General features: G+C 41.7%; 1 protein-coding gene across 3 annotated transcripts in view; it reads right to left on the minus strand.

The window, feature by feature from the left end:
* The window catches only part of ELFN2 (extracellular leucine rich repeat and fibronectin type III domain containing 2), a 146,726-nt gene that overhangs the window by 98,905 nt on the left and 24,338 nt on the right, over positions 1-23,483 (minus strand). The gene's annotated exons all lie outside the window — the stretch shown is intronic.

Genomic DNA, 23,483 nt, shown 5'->3' on the forward strand with positions numbered 1-23,483 from the left:
ATCCTACTTCCCCTCCCCTCAACTACCCATTCCCATCCCTTCATCCTACTTCCCCTTCCCTTCATTGTCTTCTTCCCTTCTAGGTGGAACTTGATGGATATTTGGCTTTATTCAACTATACTATCTATGTAACTATATACATCTATATCCTGCAATATTTTTATGATACAATACAAGGCGCAACAACAAATTTTAACTTCAACTGTCCATTTTTAAGAGTAAATTTTGTATCAGTCTGTAACTTATTTTATACTGACCCTTTGCTGGTGTTTAAATGGGCACTCTCAGGGTATGTTCAAACGGCAGAATTCATTTACTCCAGTTTACATGGCAAAGGGGCTCTAAAGCCCTGAAACGCGTTGCGTTTGGTTTTTACTATAATAAAGAGACATCTGTGATTTAACTTTCAATTTTTGATTCATGGATTGTGCCAAACTTCTGCCTTTTTTCTTTCCTTTCTGAATGTCTGCATCCCTCGGCTACATCGATACCTGGAAGGCTGCACCATTGTTTCCCCGCCTGCATAGTGGTTGTGTCTCATACAGAATCACATAAGGTGAGCAAACCCCCTTGGGGGGTCTTCTTTTCATCTATGCACCACTCTGTGGGAAATACTGCCCCATAAAGAGCTCTGCTTTCTCTTTTCCTCTAGACTTGCATTGAAAACTCTTGACCTGTCCTAGAGACATGTCAAACATATTTATTGTGGAGGGTCTGCGTGTTTAGACCTTCAACGATCAGAAGAACGAGTTGGGAGGAGTTCCCGCTCAACATGTTCTGTGACCCGACTCTGTGTCACGTGACCAAGATAAACTCACATGACGCAGAGCAGAGAGAGGAGTGCGCACCCACACAATCTTCTCCTAGCTCGTTCACTTGATTTGTGAAGGTCTAAACACTCAGTCCTCCATTGATCAAAACTTTTGATATGTCTCTGGGACATGACAAAAGTTTTTGAAGTAACATGTGCACTTTAGGTTAAGCTAGGTTCACATCTTCATGGGATCCCCATTTGTCACAGATTCCACAGACACCAATGACTTTGGTGGGATCCCTTGGGTCTCCATCATTTGAATGTAATATCACAGGACAAAACAATATGGCACACAGCGTTATTGTGTTCTTTAAACAAATTTTGCAGGAGATGCTCCAAAACAGAGCCATCAACACAGAGAAGAACATAGCCCTAATAGAAATTGTTTTAATAAAAAACACAGATGTCAAACAGGACGGTTCATTGGAATACAACAGAGTGTCTATCCTACTGTTTCCTACTGCTATAGATCCTATATTTGACAAGACAGAAAAATGAGACAGTCTTCTTTTGTTAAGAATATGTTTACACATGTGTCTGAAGCGCTATTGTTTTTTCTGTCCATCTGTTCCATATTGGAGCAGAAGAACAAAGAAATGAAGTAGGTGGATCCCGCTACATGACAGACACTAACAGCACGATGGACCCTTTTGATTTCAGTGGGGTTCTTTAGGTTTTCGGCATGGTGGATCTTGTGGGGTTCTTTAGGTTTTCTTTAATTTGACTGGATTTAACCAGGAAAAAAAATTGTACTTGATGCTTTTTTAAAGTCAATTCTACGATCGAGGCCACCAATGGAGTCTTAGGGTAGGGTCACATGTAGCGCATCTGCAGCGTATTTGTCTGCTGGCAGCAGCAATCCACTGCTATGAGCAGATACACTATGATCTGCTAGTCATTGTGCGCAAATGCAGCATATTCACAGATGTCGTGGCCACTCTCGGCCTAGCTTAGGGAGCAGGGAGCGACCGTGAATTCTGTGAGTACACTGCGCATGCGCGCAATGACTTTCAGATCACTGTGTGTCTGCTCGCAGATTGCTGTTATGAGCAAACTAGCAGGATGCACGGGCACAGAAGGAGGCATGCTCTAGGGATGTTCACTAGCGCATCCGCAGCATAAAAATATGCTGCGGATGGGCTACGTATTACCCTACCCTTAAATCATTAAAAAAAATAAAAATAAACATATAAACAACAAGTTATGTCAACAGAATTGACATAACTTGTCAAACGGCCACTTATAGCCATGACATCCAGTTGGAAACCAATGGATCTGTAAATATATCTGTTTAAAGAAAAAACAACAAATAAAAATCAAGTGAATGTTTCAACAGGAAAGCCAAATGTCATGTGAACAGACCCTTAGGCCTGGAGTATTTCAGTCATTATTCTGCAGCAATATTTATTGCTAATATCAGGAGTAGGTCCACAATACAGAAGAACCTACACACAATCAGGTTGCGTTGCAATTCCCAGTACTGCAATGAATTCTTCTAATATCATTAAAAACTGACATGATGCAGTTACAAAACCAAAATACAATGCAACCCAAGTGTTTTTCTTTTCACCTTAAGGCCGCGTTCACACGGCAGAAATTCCTAAATTTAGTGCCCATAAACTTTGATGGAATATCACACGGTCATTCGCACAGCAGAATTTCTGGAATGTTTGAGGCAGAAATCCCACTTTCCGCTCTCCAGAAATATTTAAGTCTGGTCTTATATTTTCTGGACTTCGGCTGCAGAATCCTATTTAAGTGAATGGGGGTTAAAGGGGTTATCCAGGAAAAAACTTTTTTTATATATATCAACTGGCTCCAGAAAGTTAAACAGATTTGTAAATTACTTCTATTAAAAAATCTTAATCCTTTCAGTAATTATGAGCTTCTGAAGTTAAGGTTGTTCTTTTCTGTCTAAGTGATCTCTGATGACACGTGTCTCGGGAAACGCCCAGTTTAGACGCAAATCCCTATAGCAAACCTCTTCTAAACTGGGCGTTGATATATAAAATAAAGTTTTTTCCTGGATAACCCCTTTAAATTTCGGGAGAATTGGTGCAGAAATCGTGCAGAATGCATGCAGAATATATGCAGATTTTGTGCAGAAATTAAACTTAGCATTAACAAAGGACATCTTTTTAACTGTGCTGCGGAATTCTGCATCAATTCCGCAAATTCCTGCAAAAAAAAATATGCCACATAATTAATGCAAAAATTCTGCCGTGTGAATACGGTCTAATAGTTGTTCTCTCTACAGGTTTTTTATTCCTGATACATACAAAACACTGTTGGGTGAAAATGCCCTAAGTGTAGACATTGAGAACCCTTATAAATACTTTATTGATTTACAGCCTTTGTACCATCATAAAGTTTTCTCTGTTGCCCAGATGCTCTTCTCAGTGCTTTTCCTCTGTTCCGCTATCAGATATCTGACCGAACAGCTTAGATCTTACTTTGTAACGTTCATCTGAACCCCAACCACACACCGGCAACATTCTGTTACTTAAAAAGCAGTACAAGAGAAGTAAAGCAAAATAGGGAAAAACTTACAGAATATGTTATGCAAAATAAAATATGTTAATTTTTTTTGCTTTTACAGAAGAATATGTCTCAGCCTATTAATATTTTCAATATCCATTCAACACTAGATTTATGTAGGGCTCGGTATACATGTGGGAACAATATTATTCCATGTTATATACTACAGTGGAATACCGTATATACTCGAGTATAAGCCGAGTTTTTCAGCACGATTTTTCGTGCTGAAAACGCCCCCCTCGGGCAACACAGAGAAATTCATCCAGAAGATAGTCATCAAGGCCCTGATCCTTGATTTGCCCATTTCGTTAAAGGCCAACACTTTTCAGGAGAGACCATACACACTGGAAAGAAAGGACAAACCCATAAAAAATGCAGAGTGTCTCACAAAGGGAGGATAAAGAAGGACACGGCTTATCAGTGTGACACCTGGCCTGATCATTCGGGCCTCTGCATCAAGGAATCAGTGTGAATCCTAATCTGATCATTCGGGCCTCTGCATCAAGGAATCAGTGTGAATCCTAATCTGATCGTTCGGGCCTCTGCATCAAGGAATCAGTGTGACACCTGGCCTGATCATTCGGGCCTCTGCATCAAGGAATCAGTGTGACACCTGGCCTGATCATTCGGGCCTCTGCATTAAGGAATCAGTGTGACACCTGGCCTGATCATTCGGGCCTCTGCATCAAGGAATCAGTGTGAATCCTAACCTGATCATTCGGGCCTCTGCATCAAGGAATCAGTGTGACACCTAACCTGATCATTCGGGCCTCTGCATCAAGGAATACTTCAGGGTGTATCATACATCTATGGAGTGCATAATTTATCATCTTTTAAATCTCCATATTTTACCCCAATGTACCTGTCCACATCCATTTTCTCCCAAATCCCAAATTTAAAACCCCAAAATACCCAAACCCCTCCTTCACATAATATCCCTAATAACACCTCTTGGGATATATTTTCCAAAAATGGATCACTGCATGGGGGTTTCCAAGTTAGGTCTCAAATGTGCTCAGTGCTCTCTCTCCCTCTCATTAGCCCTGTTGTATTTCCAGGCAACAGTTAAAGGCCATACATTAAATGTTCCCAGAATGATAAAGCAGAGTATAGTGTTTGGGTCGGGCACATGTTTTACTTTGGGCATATCAGTAGAAAAATTGTAATTTTCATTTTTCACACACTGCATTATTGTGGTCACTTTCTAGGGTGAAATTGAGTTACAAATTTTTATGGCCTAGGCCTACTATTCCAAAAATCTGTCAAACATCTGTGGGGTGTAAATGCTCACTGCATCCCATGTTACATTCCTTAAAGGTGTTGTTTCCAAAATTGGTTCACATGTGGGGTGTTTTCACTGACAGGACACTTTGGGGGCTTTGTATACACAACATGGCCCTCGACTTCCATTCCAGCCAAATCCTCTCTCCAAAACCCAATGGTGCGCCTTCCATTCTGAGCCCTGTTGATGCCCTCAAAGCACTTTACTTTTACATATTAGTTATTTTCAGACTCTGTAGACATTAGGTTACACATTTTGAGGGGGCCTTCTACTTTAGCCCTTGTGAAAATGAAAAATTGAGGATTACACCAGCGCTTCAGTGTAAGAATGTAAATTTTTCATTTTCACAGCCTCCTGTTCAAAAAAAGTGTCAAACATCTGTGGGGTCTAAATGCTTACTGCACCCCTTGTTACATTTCTTGAGGGGTGTAGTTTTTGAAATGTGGTCCCTTTTGGGGGATTTGTCATATGGCCACATTTAGAATATTTCAAAAAATTGCAAAATTTGGGCAATAAATATTGGTTTGCATTTTTGTGTTAATATCTGCTGTGTAACTGGAATATCTGCAAAGAAAGTGGAGCGTTTCACTTTTGTCTTCCACTTTGCTGCTATTCCTGTAAAGTGCCTAAAGGGTTAAACTTTCTGAATGTCATTATAATACCTTGAGGGGTGCAGTTTTTATAATGGGGTTAATTATGGGGGCTTTCTAACATAAAAGCCCCTTAAATCCACTCAATCACTATGTCAATTATTTGGCATAATCAGTTTTCCTTACAAGCAGAGAATTTCAAATTTAGAAAAGTGCTAATTTTTCCAATTGTTTATGAAATGTTGTTTTTCACAAAGAAACACTTCAAGTATCGAAGAAAATTTACCACTAGTTTAAAAACAATATGCAATTAAAAAACAGGCTCAGAATCAGTACAATAGGTTAAAGCATCTTATAGTTGTTAACGCATAAAGTAACAAAGGTCAGATTTACAAAAAAATGTCCTTCGATGTGGACTGTCAGAATCAAAAACTTTTAATAGGTTTTACATCTTGGCAAAACCTTAACCTTTCTCACATATTTCATTAAAAAAATTATCTTCTTTTATAGAAAACGTGGCTTATAAAAAATGACCACTAGGGGGTCCCCATACCATTTAGAACATAATCCTGTCTGGCTGAAGCATTATCTTTGTCCCAGCTGATGCACCGGCTGGGAAAAGGTCCAGTAAAGGAAGGTAGGACTAGCACTCCTCTGTGCTCACTCCTATACTATCAGACTGCCGCATGAAAATAGAGAGGATGGAGTTACAAAGCAGCCTGCAGTGAAAAGATGAAGAGACCCAGCACAGCAGACTCAGGGAGGAAGTGAACACATGGTGAGTGAAGGCGAGCTAAGTGCTTGCCTTGGACACACCCTTTCCTGAGAAGTGTCAGAATGAGTGAGCAGAAGAACAGAGGGATTTGTGAGCTAAATACAGAAGAAGACACATAGGAAAGACATGTAAAGCATCTGCATGACCTAGTGAATAACATATAGAAGCATTATTTTTTTCTGTGATATGACAGAAAAACCAAAACAGGCCTTGAGGGGTTAAAATCATTTAAAAATATTAATTAATGAATTAAAGATATTTAATAAGTAAAACATATTGGGACATACAATAATCAGTACTAGGTGCTTGTAACGCATTTTACCAAAAAAAAAATTTATAAAAAAAAATCCATAAGGGACATTGGTAAAGATTACAATTTCAATCAAAGCCACATAAAATAAAAAAGATGAATGTAACTGATACAGTATTTATATTGCAAGATAACCGAGACGATTGTGTATTTTGGCACAGTCATAGAAAGGTGTATTTTATGGGGATCAAATCCTTTGGAACAACCAACCTTGACCTAAACCCCTCTCTGCCATTTTCCCTGCATAGGAAATTGCAACAAACATGGCTCCATTAAGAGGATACATAGGTTGTGCAGGGGGAAAACTATGGAGCTGCAGAAGTTACCTAGCCGAGCAGCTTATTCATTCTGAGAATTGGAGTCACAGCAATGGAATTGGTGGCATATCCTGGTAATAGGCCACATAACTCAGGGTTAAGGACAAGCGGGCCCAAAAACCATCCCTTACACAAGAAAAGCACCAACATAGGGGGAGAAGATGACCGTTAACGCTGATCAGTGCTATGTCCTATACATAGCACTGAACAGCATTAGCAATCGAATGATTGCTATAAATAGTCCCCTATGGGGACTATTAAAGTGTAAAAATAAAAGTAAAAAAAATTAAGTTAAAAAAATTAGAAAAACCCCCTCCCCCAATAAGAACGTAAATTGTCCCATTTTCCCTATTTCACCCCCAAAAAGTGTTAAAAAATATTTTATATACATATTTGGTATCGCTGCGTGGGTAAATATCTAAACTATTAAAATAAAATGTTAATGATACTGTACGGTGAACGGCGTGGAAGTAAAAAAAAAGTCCAAAATGGCTACTTTTTTATAACATTTTATTTCCCAAAAAATTTATAAAAAATGTATTAAAAGTTTTATATAAGCAAATATGGTATCAATAAAAATTACAGATTACGGCATAAAATATGAGCCCTCATACCACCGCTTATACGGAAAAATGAAAAAGTTATAGCTGGATTTTAAACGCACTAATTTGGTTAAAAAGTTTGTAATTTTTTTTAAGCGCAACAGTAATAGAAAAGTATGTTATCATGAATATCATTTTAATCGTATTGACCCAAAGAATAAATAACATATGTCATTTTTACCGTTAATTGTACAGCGTGAAAATGAAACCTTTCAAAATTAGCAAAATTGCGGTTTTCTTTTTAATTTCCCCACACAAATAGTATTTTTTTGGTTGCGCCATACATTTTATGGTAAAGTGAGTTATGGCATTACAACGGACAACTGTTTGCGCAAAAAACAAGCCCTCGAACTAGTCTGTGGATGAAAATATAAAAGAGTTATGATTTTTTGAAGGCGAGGAGGAAAAAACAAAAACGGAAAAATAAAATTGTCTGCGTCCTTAAGGCCCAAATGGGCTGCATCCTTAAGGGGTTAAGGAAATAGTTCCTCCTTAGTGCCCCTACACAGAAAATGCCTCCACAGAGTTGAGGTGTCTCTATACAGTAAATGTACCCCTGAAAGAAAACAATACATATCCAACTCCAACAGTGAGCAGTTCATGGCCTGCAGTGTAAGTGGCACAGTACAGGCCGGTGCAATTACTTTTATGGTGCAATAACATTAAACCAAGTGGGTTCCAATGATGACCAGGTCCCAGATATCAGTTGGAGGTTTGTGCACATACACAGTGTCTTTCTATGGAAATGATTGGGAGTAAGCCTAGTTAAAACACATGCAGTCACCTATACACTGAACTCACACACACATTAGAAGTGGATCTGCTTAACTGACTGGAGAACACAATTGCATAGGTGGCATAGGGTGGCATAGTACCCAAATAACAGAAAAAAATTATAATAATGATAATATATATATATATATATATATATATATATATATATATCTATGCTAAACAGCACAATATTTTAGAGTGACTCTGCCCCTATGATATGGTGTGCTTTGGTAGGATAGTATTTGGTAGGACAGTATATTTATGTAACAAATCAATTTTTAGGAGAAATTGAGCTATTCTATGCCTGTAATACTAAATTTCTGTCTTTTACCGATTATAGATCAATAGAGTGCAAATTTTACATTACCAGTGTCCAAAAAAAAAATTTAAAATAGTTCTCTCTAAATAAATGATATGAATAAAGGTTCTGAATAATGAACATGTCTACAAGAATAATAATAATACTAATAACACCCTCTACAAAAGCTCTAGCGATCCTTTCATCTGTCATTCTGAATGGTTCTTTATTATAAAACTCATATAGTGATTAAATAAAGAGGGCTGCCAGCCTGCCCACTGCAATTCACTTTCTGGTGCGTCACCTTCCATCTTTTACTAATCAAATTCCAGCATGTCATATCTGCCAAGACAGTTGTCTCATATTATCGACGCAAGGTTATGCTACTATTGTCATTGTATCGTCATAAGGATATATATATATTTTTTTTTCTGTATGTATTATAAAATTCCCCAGTACATATAGTCCAACTTATCCATATACCATGTCCGGGTACCATCTCCCAGCTGCTAAAAAGTAAAGTTGTCGGTAGAGATGAGCGAAGTTACAGGGGCTCGATTAGTCACGAACCTCGCAGCTCGGCGGTTGCTGACTTTATCCTCCATAAATGAGATCTGCTTTCAGGTGCTCTGGTGGGCTGGAGACTCTCTCCTAGGACTGTATCCACCTTTTCCAGCCCACCGGAGCACCTAAAAGTTGAACTAATTTATGCAGGCTAAAGTCAGGAACTGCCGAGCTGAAATGTTTGTGACGAATCGAATTACTGTAACGTCGCTCTTCTCTAGTTGTCAGGGGACTGAGGAGTTAATATTATTAATATTCATAACTTGCTATTTTTTGCATTGTATGTGCTACTTCTGCATACACTAAAGTATTACGGCTCTGTAAAGGTTAACATTTTACTCTTTGTTGTCATCACTGATGAGCTGTGTATATGTGTTAGAGTGTATAGAATAATGGTCACACGATTCATCTCAGTCAGTTTCTATGTAGAAACTCCTAGAAAGGCTGAGGGAGGAGTCTTCCAAGTCCAACCCTCTCTGCTTAGAGGACTGGCCCCAAAAAAAAAGCTGAGTAGAAATGTGAGGAAGTTTCTGTTGGGTAGACCATTTTAGTCAGTGTTCTCTTTGGTAGGCCCTGTTAGAAAAGTTTAGGCTTAGATAACATCCTGATCAAGTTAAAACCTGCAAGAGGCAAGTTTATTTCCAGATGTCCAGAGTCAGATCTTGGTTTAATCGTGGTGATCATGACACCGTGGGGCGTTCAGGAGGTGTTTACCCAAGGCTGTCTCCAGTCCATGCTGAGAATGCAACTCATCTTCAAGTATCCTGCTCTCTGCTCCAAGAAGAATTGACTAGTCAGGCGTGGGAAAGCTGGGTAAGAACCCTTCTACATACACTAATCTGTTTTGGGCTTCCAGACAGAGATATTGAAGTATGGCTAGCACATCACAAACTACTTTAGTGTGCACAGGCCCAACTTGTCTGGACCTTCTACAGTAATGTTTAACCTAATTGGACTTCACTAGCAACATAACTGGCAAAAAGCATGTTAGAGACTTTTAGTCAGTACAACTGTTTCCAAAGCAACTGCAGAGGGAATGGAGACCCAAATTCTTTACATTTAGACGGAAGTCTTGTGACTTTCCATCTTGTGCTACAAAGTGTCTGTATTATCTGGTTTCTGCACTTTTGTTTTTCATGTTTCAACTGTGTCTGTAGTCTTATTGCAGCACACAACATCACAGGTACATCACCAGACATCTTACCATGTGTAATCCGGGTCAAGGATTCTGTGGTGTCCCAGCACAAGTGGCTGTCCCGTGGTTAAGGACTGACTCGGCCAGTGTTGGGCCCACTAATGTTCATATATATATATATATATATATATATATATATATATATATATATATATATATATATATATATATATATATATATATATATATACCGTATATACTCGAGTATAAGCCGAGTTTTTCAGCACGATTTTTCGTGCTGAAAACACCCCCCTCGGCTTATACTCGAGTGAACTCCCCCACCCGCAGTGGTCTTCAACCTGCGGACCTCCAGAGGTTTCAAAACTACAACTCCCAGCAAGCCCGGGCAGCCATCGGCTGTCCGGGCTTGCTGGGAGTTGTAGTTTTGAAACCTCCGGAGGTCCGCAGGTTGAAGACCACTGCGGCCTTCAACATCATCCAGCCCCCTCTCACCCCCTTTAGTTCTGAGTACTCACCTCCGCTCGGCGCTGGTCCGGTCCTGCAGGACTGTCCGGTGAGGAGGTGGTCCGGTGGGATAGTGGTTCCGGGCTGCTATCTTCACCGGGGAGGCCTCTTCTAAGCGCTTCAGGCCCGGCCTCAGAATAGTCACGTTGCCGTGACAACGACGCAGAGGTGCGTTCATTGCCAACGTACTTCTGCGTCATTGTCAAGGCAACGCCTCTATTCCGGGCCGGAAGCGCGGAGAAGAGGCGCCCCCGGTGAAGATAGCAGCCCGGACCACCTCCTCACCGGACCACCTCCTCTCCGGACAGCCCTGCAGGACCGGACCAGCGCCGAGCGGAGGTGAGTACTCAGAACTAAAGGGGGTGAAAGGGGGGCTGGATGATGTTGAAGGCCGCAGTGGTCTTCAACCTGCGGACCTCCGGAGGTTTCAAAACTACAACTCCCAGCAAGCCCGGACAGCCGATGGCTGCCCGGGCTTGCTGGGAGTTGTTGTTTTGAAACCTCTGGAGGTCCGCAGGTTGAAGACCACTGAGGGCGAATGATGAGAAGAGGATGATGAAGGGGGGGTGTGGGGATGATGAAGGGGGGTGGGGATGATGAAGGGGGGGTGTGGGATGATTACAAGGGGATGATGAAGGGGGGATGTGTGGGATGATAAGGGGATGATGAAGGGGGGATGTGTGGGATGATAAGGGGATGATGAAGGGGGGATGTGCGGGATGATAAGGGGATGATGAAGGGGGGATGTGTGGGATGATGACAAGGGGATGATGAAGGGGGGATGTGTGGGATGATGACAAGGGGATGATGAAGGGGGGATGTGTGGGATGATGACAAGGGGATGATGATGAGGATGTTAATGAGGGGTCTGGATGATGACAGGGGGGGATGAGGTATTTCCCACCCTAGGCTTATACTCGAGTCAATAACTTTTCCTGGGATTTTGGGTTGAAATTAGGGGTCTCGGCTTATACTCGGGTCGGCTTATACTCAAGTATATACGGTATATATCTCAATTATGTGAATATTGCGAAATAAGAGTGGTATATTTTCTTTAAATTGATTTTGTTATGATTCCATATATGTAAGTTTAACCCCTTAAGGACTCAGCCCATTTGGGCCTTAAGGACTCTTAATTTTATTTTTACGTTTTAGTTTTTTTCCTCACCTTCAAAAAATCATAACTCTTTTATATTTTCATCCCCAGACTAGTATGAGGGCTTGTTTTTTTGCGTGACCAGTTGTCTGTTGTAATGACATCACTCACTTTACCATAAAATGTATGGTGCAACCAAAAAAATACTATTTGTGTGGGGAAATTAAAAAGAAAACCGTAATTTTGCAAATTTACGGTAAAAATGACATGTGTTCTTTATTTTTTGGGTCAATACAATTAAAATGATACCAATGATAATATATTTTTCTATTACTGTTGCGCTTAAAAAAATGTTTAACCAAATTAGTACGTTTAAGATCCCCCTATTTTGAAGACCTATAACTTTTTCATTTTTCCGTATAAGCAACGGTATGAGGGCTAATTTTTTGCGCCGTGGTCTGTAATTTTTATTGATACCATATTTGCTTATATAAAACTTTTAATACTTTTTTATACATTTTTTGGGGAATAAAATGTTATAAAAAAAAAGCAGCTATTTTGGACTTTGTTGTTTTTTTTACGTTCACGCCATTCACCGTATGGTATCATTAACATTTTGTTTTCATAGATGGAATATTTACGCATGCGGCGATACCAAATATGTATATAAAATATTTTTTTTACACTTTTTGGGGGTGAAATAGGGAAAATGGGACAATTTACGTTTTTATTGGGGGAGGGGGTTTTTCACATTTTTTTTACTTTCTTTTTTTACTTTTATTTTTACACTTTAATAGTCCCCATAGGGACATAGTCCACATGTATAGGACATAGCACTGATCAGCATTATCGGTCATCTTCTGCTCTGGCCTGCTCGATCGCAGACCAGAGCAGAAGACCCCGGGAGACGGCCGGAGCAAGGTGAGGGGACCTCCAGCCGCCATGCTGGATGATCGGATCGCTGTGGCAGCCGTGATCTGCATTGATGCTCGCGGTTATGTATAGGACGTAAATGTACGTTCTGTTGCATTAAGTACCAGCTCACCATTACGTACATTTACGTCCTGCGTTGTTAAGGAGTTAATATGTTGCTGTGCCTTTAAAAATGTGTGCAGTGAACCCCAAGTGAGCCAATGAGACTCCAAAAGTCCCCTCTATATAGTGAGGTACAGGGCAGGAGTTAGTCCACAGTTAGTTTCCAACCTAGTGAGACTCCTGAGCAGCAGCTAAGCTCAGGTGGGCTATGTGTCGTGTCCTAAGCAGAGGCCTACTTCAGTTTCAAGTTTACCACTGGTCATTCATCCTACAAGTGTCACTCGTGGGAGAACTACAGGCCCCTGCAGAATAGTCCACAGTGCCTTGGAAGTACTCTAGCTACCAGAATCACAAATTCTACAATTCTGTTTGGTGAAAAGCACCACAAGTCTTAGAACGGCAACAAGGCTCGCAAGGGGTATGCTGCACTCTCATACTAAAGCCAGCTGTTTGTGTTATACCACCTTCACAAGCTCAGTAAAAACAGTTAACCGTAACCTTATGTCGGTGTGTTTATCGGCTCATCGTGTCTGGCCCAGGAAGACTGCTTCGCTCCCACCTTTGGACCGTGGATCGGATAAACGGTGCCCTAGCGTCATGAAGTGATCAAGGTACGTCTAATAACACCCAGTGGCCGCCTCAATTCTGTATAGTGTGCAAGACCCTCTATTGACAAAAGAGTTGAATGGGCTCAAAGGGGAATCATCAGGTTAGCCAGACCCCCTGTCAAATGTGACATTGCCATATGCCTCATCCAAGGGACTACAACCCCCAGCTAACCTGAACTACTACTATCATCTTCGTTGTGTATCACAGACCTCTATCAACTGTGTAGGATAACACCATTTTGGCAAGTATGAATGATGATCATCCTATACAAATTGACATCAATCAAAATGAAAGAAAATGTAATACAATATAACCATTCCACAACCAGTCATTGGACTGTGGTGATGATACTGCTTGTACAGTACAAGACCCCTGGCGCTAGTGATTGGTGGGCTGCATTGGTCACAGAAATAATGCACGTGATGTCATTACTGCCAGAGCAACAATCATCATAATAGTGGTTGTACTGGCATGGTGGGGGATTTAATGGGTTAGTTATAGTTATTTTTTTAACAATTTATAACATTTTCAGCCATAAGGATATTTTCATTAAATCCTTGACAACCTATTTAAGGGTATAGTAACCTGAGGGGTGTACTCATGGCCCGTACTTTAGCCTTTCTTTAGAAAGAACTGGAGTACTATATTCCGGCCCTAGGAACTAAAAATAGTGCCTAACCTCAATACTGCTTTGTGACTTAATGGGCCTGTTCACACTGCTGAATCTGAGCGGAGATTTTGTCTTCACAACAAACAGCAATAGGATTCAGCAGGTGCAATTAAACCTTCTCACTTTATTGGAAATATCCATGTGTTACAGAAGATATTATTTGGCAGCTGGACCACCGACATGTTTCTGGCACCTAGGCACTCTTAACCTTGGCTAGCATTTATGGGATACTACAGCGGTTGTATACTTTCAAAGGTTAATAATTAACTGGCAATATCTGTTGTTCATTTAACCCCTTTTTTCTTTGTTGAAACTCTGGAGATTCTGTCTGCAGTGGGCACTGCCTAATTCACCAGCTAGAGGACCACATGGACATGCACCTTCACCATTGATGGCAATGCAGTCTGGTGTAATTCCGCAAAAAAAGAATGAGCATGTTCGATCTCTTGGCGGGTCCTGAATCTTGATTTTCTGCAGCAGAATTTTTCCAGCCAAAAATCAGCAGTGTGGACTGGCCCTATGGCTGCACATTTTGGGAGATGTGATTTTGTGAAAGCTGAAAAAGTTCTATATTAATTCCCATTGTTTTGAAATGTACAAATTTTGATCAAAAAGTACAAGCCCCCTCACCACGTCAAGGCCACCTAGTCAGGGTGGCTCCCTAACCTAAAACTGGCTTAGCACCGGGCGGCAACCACTGCCTCCGAGACACCATGCCCACAGGGGTAATGGCCCAGTGGCCAGGCAGCCCCACTGCTGCCCGACCAAGCCCCTGGCTCTGGGCCACTCCACCCCACAGACAAAGCATCACAGAAACAATGCCTGCCACAGAGAACCACACCAGTGTGAACACTTTCCATGTACTCCCTACCAGAAGGCTGGGAGAATGAAAGCAGTTTCCTGCTAATTAAAAACGCCTGGGCTGAATAGGTGGAGTGGAGTGCTGGCCATGGAAGAAGGGAGAGACTACAAATGTACAACAAGAATAGAGAAACACATCAACCCTTTGTATTTTGATCAACTTGCTTCTCAGCATAATTTTTAAAAACTGACAGGTTGTTAGTATACATTTTGATCAAAAAGTACAAGCCCACTCGCCACGTCAAGGCCACCTATTCAGAGTGGGTCCCTAACCTAGCACTGAAATTTATGCTGAGAAGCAAGTAGATCAAAATACAATTTGTGGATGTGCGGCTGTGTTTCTTTTTCTCAATTTTTATTTTTTTTAATTTTTTTACAATTGTAGTCTGTCCCCTCTTTCATAGCCAGCACTCTGCTCCACCCATTCAACCCAGGTGCTTTTAATTAGCAGGAGACTGCATAAGGGTTTCCTCCTAGCATTCTTCCAGCCCTCTGGCAGGGAGCATTTGGTAGGTGTTCACACTGGTGTGGTTACATTGCGGTGGTCATTGTTACTGTGATGTTTTGTCTGTGGGGTGGTGTGGCCCGGAGCAAGGGGCTTGGTCGGGTAGCAGTCGGGCTGCCTGGCCACTAGGTCGCTCCCCCTGTGGGAATGGTGTTGCGGTGGTGGTGGCTGCCGCCCTGCGCTACTCCAATGTTGGGTTGGGGACCCACTCTAAATAGGTGGTCTTGACGTGACGAGTGGGCTTGTACTTTTTGATCAAAATGTATACTAAAAACCTGTTTTTGAATTTATGCTGAGAAGCAAGTAGATCAAAATACAAATTGTGGATGTGCGGCTGTGTTTCTTTTTCTCTATTTTTGTAGAATATATGTATGAGACATAAGTCTTTTCCTATTATATTGCTTTGTATGGGAGCAGTGTTCCAGATTTTTAGTTGTGCATTCTTATGAAGAAAGGTTCGGCGAATCCCATTCTGCTTCGCTGTTAAGATGCTGCGATTACCGTTAGTAATTTGTGCCGGTGCGTTTCTGTGTTCTGTAAGCGGTTATGATACAGTTGGATTACCCATATTGCCTTCTATCAATGGCTTTTCAATTGGGAATTCAAGGTATTAATTTGGACAAACTGTTCAAGCATGGGGAACTTGAATTCATTTTTTCCTTATTGATTCTCCCATCTCCATCTGTGACATCTGTGCACTCTCAGCATTAGACTCCTAATCTATATTAACTTTATAGATTCTAACTGGCTTCAGTCATAGAACCTTTCAATTGGAGAAAAATAATAAAAAGTGTCTACTTTTTATTTCATATACATTGATACCTCTCACAGTGGGCAAGCCATTGCACTTAAAGGGGTAGCCCAATATTAAGACTTATTCTCTTTCCACAGAATAGGGGATATGTGTATGATCAGGGGGGTCTGACTGCTGAGACCCCCATCGATTTAGGGAATGGGGTCTTACATGAGCACTTAAAGGGGTATTCCGGGCAAAAAACTTTTTTATCCCCTATCCTTTGGATGCCTGATCGCGGGGGGCCCGCTGCTGAGACCCCCCCCCCCCCCCCCCGATCTCCCTGCAGCACCCGCATTCTATGCGGGTGCTGAATCTCCAGTTTCGGAAACGACCGGGTTTCCGGGACCGGGGACGTGACGTCACGCCACGCCCCCTCCATTCATGTCTATAGGAGGGGGCGTGACATTTTCTTTGCAAGGAGAATGTGTGCCCAAAGTGGATTACTGGGATTCTTACTGTTCACATCTGATCTCTGGGGCAGATTTAACAAATAAAAAGGATTGTCTAGTTAGGGAAATCCCTTAGGGTATGTTCACACTACGGAATGTCTGCATAGAATTCCACTCTGAGATTCCATTTGAGCAGTTGCCGCCAAAATTCTTCAACGTTAGGACCGTGCGGACCTACCCAATTACCGTTGAAGGCAATGCAGTCCACAAGTAATTCTGCCGAAAGAGTGAACATGTTTATTCTTAGGTGGATCAATTTCAGCAGTAGAGTTCTTCACTGCTGAAATTCCGCAGTGTGAATGGGTCAGCAGAAGGCACATAAATGTTAAGGTTCATACAGTGGAATTAAAAGCGCAATTCTGCGCACAGAAATTCTGTAGTGTGAATATACCCTCTATGGGAATCTGTGAGCTGCAGATGCCATTGAATAACTATTAGGGTATAGGAGTAAACGGTACCTTTCCTGGAGCGAGTAGTTGCCAAACTTGTAAAAACACTTTTTTTTATGTCTTAGTCAAGTGACAAGGAGGCGGACCGAGCTGCTTAAAGAGAACCTGTCAGATCCCACAAAAAAATAAAAATGAATATGTTACTCAGTACCTAATCCTGACCATGTACATCTATTTTTATGCACATATCACCTATATTTAATATAAAAAAAAAAAAAATATTTTTTTCACAAACTCAGTGTTAGAAATCCTCTCAGGCAAAGGGGGCTTGTCCCTCCCTTGTGGTGGTGGGAAGTGATTTGTGTGTTTGCTCATGCAGCCTTGCCCATGACTCATGGACAAGCTGAGGCTGCTGCAGGACTGGTTATTGTCCCAGTAGGTATGGGGACCGCTAGTGGTAGAATTTTCAGGGGCCATTTTCATTATTAAATATTCAAACTGTTTTCAAACAACCATATTACGAAAGGTCTTTAACCTCTTAAGGACGTAGGGCGTACCTGTACTACCTATGGGAGCTATAGCACTGCAAAAAAAAAGTTTAAAAAAAAGTTAACAAGGGTCATTTAACCCCTTCCCTAATAAAAATTTTAATCACCCCCCTTTTACCATAATAAAAAAAACTGTGTAAATAAAAATAAAAATAAACATATGTGGTATCGCCGCGTGTGAAAATGTCCGAACTATAAAAATATATCATTAATTAAATCGCACGGTCAATGGCGTGCACGCAAAAAAAATTCAAAGTCCAAAAGAGTGTATTTTTGGTCACTTTTTATATCATGAAAAAATGAATAAAAATTTATCAAAAAGTCCGATCAATACAAAAATGGTACCGATAAAAACTTCAGAACACGGCGCAAAAAATGAGTCCTCATACCAGCCCGTACGCAGAAAAGGTAAAAAAGTTAGAGGGGTAAGGAAATGAGAATTTTTAACATATAAATTTTCCTGCATGTAGTTATGATTTTTTTCTGAAGTACGACAATATCCAACTTATATAAGTAGGGTATCATTTTAACCGTATGGAGCTACAGAATAAAGATAAGGTGTTATGTCTACTGCGTAGAAACGGAAGTCCCCAAAAAGTTACAAAATGACATTTTTTCCTCAATTTTGTCTCACAATGAATTTTCTTTCCGTTTTGCCGTGGATTTTTGGGTAAAATGACTAATGTCACTGCAAAGTAGAATTGGTGGCGCAAAAAATAAGCCATAATATGGAATTTTATGTGCAAAATTAAAAGCGTTATGATTTTTAGAAGGTGATGAGGAAAAAATGAAAATGCAAAAACTGAAAAAAGCTGAGTTCTTAAGGGGTTCATTTTCATCAGTAGCAACATATAAATAGTTTTTTGATCTGACAGTGCCCATTTAAGGTCCACAGCCTGGCATGCTACCTTACTTTTATCTTCCAGCCCTTCCTTAATTGATATACAGGGATTGGCTTACAAATAAGGAGGGGCTGAGTGGTGAGGGTCAGTGAGGAGGTGTGCCTGGATGGGCACTTGAGCAGCTAGGCCCCACCTTCTTGACACTTGTCAGAGAAATAGAAAGGTGATTTTATAAGTTAAGCAACCACCATGAACTCCATAAAAAGCACAGTTTTCTTCTATACCCTATCAGCTATCCAGCTAAAAATGTTTTTACCTATTTGCAGAGTAGTACCTATTTTCACCTATATGCTTAGCAGTCTGGGACAAGTCTTCTTTCTTAAAATGATGATTTGCACAGTGCACGAGAAGGATGATTTTAGAGAATATTCTGGATACCAGTTCACATAAATCTCGGCATAGATGACAATTCTATAGTCACAAGGCAGACCTTGAATTCTTGCCATGAACTGCGAACTAACACGTCGACATGCCAATACATTACACCAGTGTTTTGCAAACAGTGTGTCTCAAGCTGTTGCAAAACTACAACTCCCAGCATGCCCGGACAGCCTCTGGCTGTCCGGGCATGCTGGGAGTTGTAGTTTTGCAACAGCTGGAGACACACTGTGTGCAAAACACTGCATTATGTTTTACGTTAACATCCAAAACCGACGAACACAGGGAAGGGCCCCTCTAAGGAATACAGTATGTACACATGAAACCACGTTTCTATAGCAACTGGGAAAATCCACTAACCCCCCCACTGAAAACATCACCCCCAAATCTTCTCATCCATCGAGTAGCGTTTGTTCTAGTTGCATGGAAACCAATTCCATCGGCCTCCCTTATTCTGAATGCAAGCAGCGATAAAGAGTTTCTGCATCGCTCTTAATGCAGCGCCGGGAAGTTAATGTACGAGGACCTTAATGTAGTTCCGGGACCCCGAATGCAGCACCTGCCGTGTAATACAAATGTGCAAATTTAAATCCTGGGCTACGGACGTAAGATCAAAGCCATTAAAATATACTGGAAATGACTTGTAATGCCATTGTGTTAATGTGCAGTCTCTTAAAGCAGCGTTGCTAAAGCGGGCGAATCCGGAGGAATTATACCGCCACCTGACAGCGAGTTAATGCAGTGCGAGAGAAAAATAATGCAAAAGAAACCTGGCCGGATGTTACTGACTGAGGCCTAAGTGGCAAAATATTCCCGTCTCCTGATGTTGATGAATAGAGAAGCGTTAAAGGAAAATGGTCATCCCGTTAACCCACACTAAACCAAATTCATCGGGTTATAGTGCAGGTGAACAGGAGACCGATGTGGGGTCTTTGACTAATAGTCCGGCGCCCGGTCCCTTTGAAGATCAGCTTCTATCTTCGATGAATTGTACGCCGGATTTGAATATTCATGGGTGCTGGTCACGTCAGCGCTTGTGCCTACTGAGCACTCACGTGACCAGCAACCATGAATATTTAAATGCAGCCAGCGGTCCCGCCTCCAGCGCGCAATTCAGTGCAGATAGAAGCCGATCTTCAGAGGGACCGGGTGCCGGACTGAAGGTATATTAGTTCACCTCGGGCTCCTGTTTACCCTCACTATAACCCGGTGTATTGGGTATAGTGTGGGTGAACAGGATGACCGTTTCCTTTAACCCCTTAAGGACTCAGTTTTCCACCTAAAAATCCATATTATGGCTTATTTTTTGCGTCGCCAATTCTACTTTGCAGTGACATTAGTCATTTTACCCAAAAATGCACGGCTAAACGGAAAAAAAAATCATTGTGCGACAAAATTGAAGAAAAGACGCCATTTTGTAATTTTGGGGGCTTCCGTTTCTACGCAGTGCATATTTCGGTAAAAATTATGCCTTATCATTATTCTGTAGGTCCATACGGTTAAAATGATACCCTACTTATATAGGAAAATGTATCCGTTTAAAAATGTCATCTTCTGACCCCTATAACTTTTTTATTTTTCCATGTACAGGGCAGTATGAGGACTCATATTTTGCGCCGTGATCTGAAGTTTTTATGGGTATGATTTTTGTTTTGAACGGACTTTTTGATCACTTTTTATTCATTTTTTAATGGTATAAAAAGTGACCAAAATACGCTTTTTTGGACTTTGGAATTTTATTGCGCGCACGCCATTGACCGTGCAGTTTAATTAATGATATATTTTTATAGTTCGGACATTTACGCACGCGGCGATACCACATATGTTTATTTTTTATTTTTTTTTACACTGTTTTATTTTTTTATGGGAAAAGGGGGGTGATTCAAACTTTTATTAGGGAAGGGGTTAAATGACCTTTATTAACACTTTTTTTTACATTTTTTTTGCAGTGTTATAGGTCCCATAGGGACCTATAACACTGCACACACTGATCTTCTACACAGATCACAGGCGTGTATTAACAGGCCTGTGATCAGTGTTATCGGCGCTTGACTGCTCCTGCCTGGATCTCAGGCACGGAGCAGTCATTCGCCGATCGGACACCGAGGAGGCAGGTAAGGGCCCTCCCGGTGTCCGGTCAGCTGTTCGGGACGCCGCGATTTCACTGCGGCGGTCCCGAACAGCCCGACTGAGCAGCCGGGTCACTTTCAGTTTCGCTTTAGAAGCGGCGGTCAGCTTTGACCGCCGCTTCTAAAGGGTTATTACCACACATCGCCGCGATCGGCGATGTGTGGTATTAGCCGCGGGTCCCGGCCGTTGATGAGCGCCGGGACCGACGCGATATGATGCGGGATCGCGGCGCGATCCCGCTTCATATCGCGGGAGCCGGCACAGGACATAAATATACGTCCTGCGTCGTTAAGGGGTTAAAAAGTACCTGTCACGAAATAAACTTTTCTAAACTAACCCAGAATATGTTCCCTAACTATCTTACCTTTATTCTTGCTCACATAGTGCAATCTCCCAGCAGAAGAAAGTGGGCGTTTCCCAGCAGGCATGACATCGCTGAAGCCTGCTGGGGGACCACTTCCGCCCTCACATGGTTGCAGTCCTGTGAGGAATAGAAGACCTCAGGCTCTGTGTAGCTTTCAGTCTGTGCGGCTTTGTGTAGCTTTCAGTCTATGCAGCTTTCAGTCTGTGCAGCTTTCTGTGAGTCTCTTTGCAGCTGACAATCAAGCTCAGAGCAGAGAAACACTTCCTAAGTTGGGACTCCTGCCAGGCTGGGAGGAGACCAAACTCACTATATTAATTGTGGCAGGGAACAGAACAGAGCCACCTAGTGGCCATTTTTTATATTACATTTTAAACATTTTTATGATGATCATTTTAAAAGCAAGTGAATGGGAGGGTGTCTGCTAATTACACAAGGAACACTATATTAAAAGTTTTATTTGGTGACAGCTCCTCTTTAAGCTTGTAAAGGCTATATTTGTGCGAGGCACATGGGTATATAATGCCCCCTGCACCTCAAGGTGTGGCGTATGTTGTTTGCAGAACCCTCCCTTATTTACTTATTTTCTATCTATAGGGTATGCCCTCTATAGGGGTGCCCTCAGGCACGGTTTATGGCACACTTCAACCGCTATGTTATTGTCGACACTAACCATACAGGTACGTACCAAACATTTACAGCGCAGATGCCCATGTTAATGCGCTACATAAGCAACCTTGCTGCTACAACGACTACTGCCTGTGACATTGATGAAAATATCAAGCAACTCATTCCTAACAGTGTCACTCTGTTAATGTGCAGTGACCTTAATGCAGTAGCAGTAGGTTAAGAAAAGCGATGATCTTATTTTAAGATGCAGTAGGAGAAAATTGATTGGTTAAGCCCTTAATGCATTTCCAGAAGGATGATGTGCTGTGGGACCGCGTTCACGCTCTGCGTATAATTAAATGGGACCCGGAGCCTGTTCGCACCATACGAGTAGCATTAGGGCATCGCTATCTTGGTACGAGATGGCTACGTCTATATCGCCTTTGTGTCTGCGCTCATTCGTGCAATCTGCCTTCCTTTGTCCTTACTTGAGGGGCAATGCACTAAGTGAGAGCAAATGCCTGAATTACCTAATAACCAATTAGAATATTTCACCCGCTTGGGGATATGCATTAAAGAAGATGCGCCTTGTTAGCGGGTGACGTGCCTGGCATCAGTTAGCAGTGTGCCCTTCTGGAGCTGCACTGTATATATCTTCATTAAAGCTTTTAGATCTATATTGTATCTTTCTGACCCTAAGGTTACAGAGATGTGCTGTGAGGGTTATTAAGATGGGCTTGCCTCACGTTGTTTATCTCTCTTTCCACCCATAAATTAATTTTTCCAATAAGCTAAAAGTTCTTCTATCCAGTCAGCCTCGAAATAACTTTGCTGATCGATATTTACACTTAAGTACATAAAATATGTCAACACAATTTATATGGTGTTTTTTTTTATTCATGCATATAGTTAAACTGGTTGCCTGGTGTAAAATAGAAGACAAAAAACGCCTTGTTCAAAGACCCTAGAAGGACATTGTAATTGGGTCTTTGGGAACAAGAAAATATGGAGGCAAGTGTTTAGCTACCATGCAGGACTGGTAAAGGAGGGATTAAGTATTATATGTTGTTTGTTGTAATCAATGAGTCATGTATTTTAATATTTTATTCCACTAAGGATAATTGTTGGAAGGGGATAAGATGTCTGATCACGCGGGGGTCCCGCGCCTGGAGAGCCCCGCGATCTCCATGCTGCACCCGGCTTTCGTTTAGAGCGTTGGCTGCAGCCCCGGAGCGCCGGAGGCTCATGACGTCTCGGCCGCGCCCTGCTCGTGACCTCATGGCCATGCCACCTCAATGCAAGTCTATTGGAGGGGGCATGGCTGTGACGTCACAAGCAGGGCGTGATCATGACGTCACAAGCTTCTGCACCGCATCGACAGTCATCCGGCACAGAGCAAAGTTTGCTCCATGCACCGGATGTCTGGATGCTGCAGCCGAGATTGCGGGGGTCCCCAGCGGTGGGACCCCTACGATCAGACATCTTATCCCCTATCCTTTGGATAGGGAATAAGATGTCTAGGGGCGGATTACCCCATTGAGGCATATAATACTGTACATTCCCTTGGCTGGCTAGAACCTTAGGCCTGAAAAATGTAAAGTTAGCAACAATGCATACAGTA

Source organism: Hyla sarda, chromosome 6 (genome assembly GCF_029499605.1).
Source record: "Hyla sarda isolate aHylSar1 chromosome 6, aHylSar1.hap1, whole genome shotgun sequence".
Taxonomy (NCBI): Eukaryota; Metazoa; Chordata; class Amphibia; order Anura; family Hylidae; genus Hyla; species Hyla sarda.